This window comes from Condylura cristata, unplaced genomic scaffold, assembly GCF_000260355.1.
Source record: "Condylura cristata isolate star-nosed mole 26May11 unplaced genomic scaffold, ConCri1.0 scaffold00012, whole genome shotgun sequence".
NCBI classification, from domain to species: Eukaryota; Metazoa; Chordata; class Mammalia; order Eulipotyphla; family Talpidae; genus Condylura; species Condylura cristata.
In genome coordinates, this window is record NW_004567113.1 from 56,169,029 (window position 1) to 56,169,851 (window position 823).

Here is an 823-nt window from a genome sequence, read left to right on the forward strand (position 1 = left end):
CCCCCGCCAGGAGGCCAGTGAGCCGGCACCTGGTGGCGCGAACCCCCCTCCCGGACGCCTGGCTGGGCGGACCGCGCCGCTCCCGGCCCGTTTCCAGGTTTCCAGGAGGTAGCAGACCTCTCTTCCCCCAAAAGCGTCTGCCTTAGCGTCGCGGGAAGCCGACCTGGGCCCACGGCCGGCGGCTGCACGGCGCCTGCCCGCCGCGCCCACCTGGCAGGGGTCCCTCGTGTGCACAGCGTGCTCCCACGCTCCTCCCGAGCCCAGACCTCTTGGGCTACCTGCAGCACCTTCCGGGCAGCCGGTCAGCAGGCCCCTCCCGGGCCAGGTCTCATGTGGCCTGGAGAGGGCCCCTCTGGGGTGGCAGCCCCGTCTGTCGCGTCCGCCCTCCGGACGCAGGGACCACTCTGACCTCAGCACGTGAGGGTGTGCCGGCGGGCGGTGGGAGGGGTCTGGGTGACCACCGGCGCAGTGGCCGGAGAAGCCAGAGTGAGACGGGGTCCGGCCCGGGGACAGTGCGGCAGCGCTGACCTCGCCACGGACGCCCCGCCCGGCCTGTGGGCTCCTGTGGGGACCGGGGCCTCGCTCTGCCTGTGTCGCCGCCCACACGTGATTTCAGAGGCCTCAAAAGTTGGGGCCTTGTGTTTTCCTGGGCTCCTGTCACTGAGATCAAAACAGTTCGGGGCCCCACAGGGGTCCTCCTTCCTGGGGCCTGGGCTTGCCCTGCCCCGGCCGCGGCGGCAGCTGACCGTGGCACGTGCTCTGGGCTCCCGGCGACGAGGTACCTTGGCCTGTGGCTCCGGCTGGGGGCTGGGGCCGTCCGGGC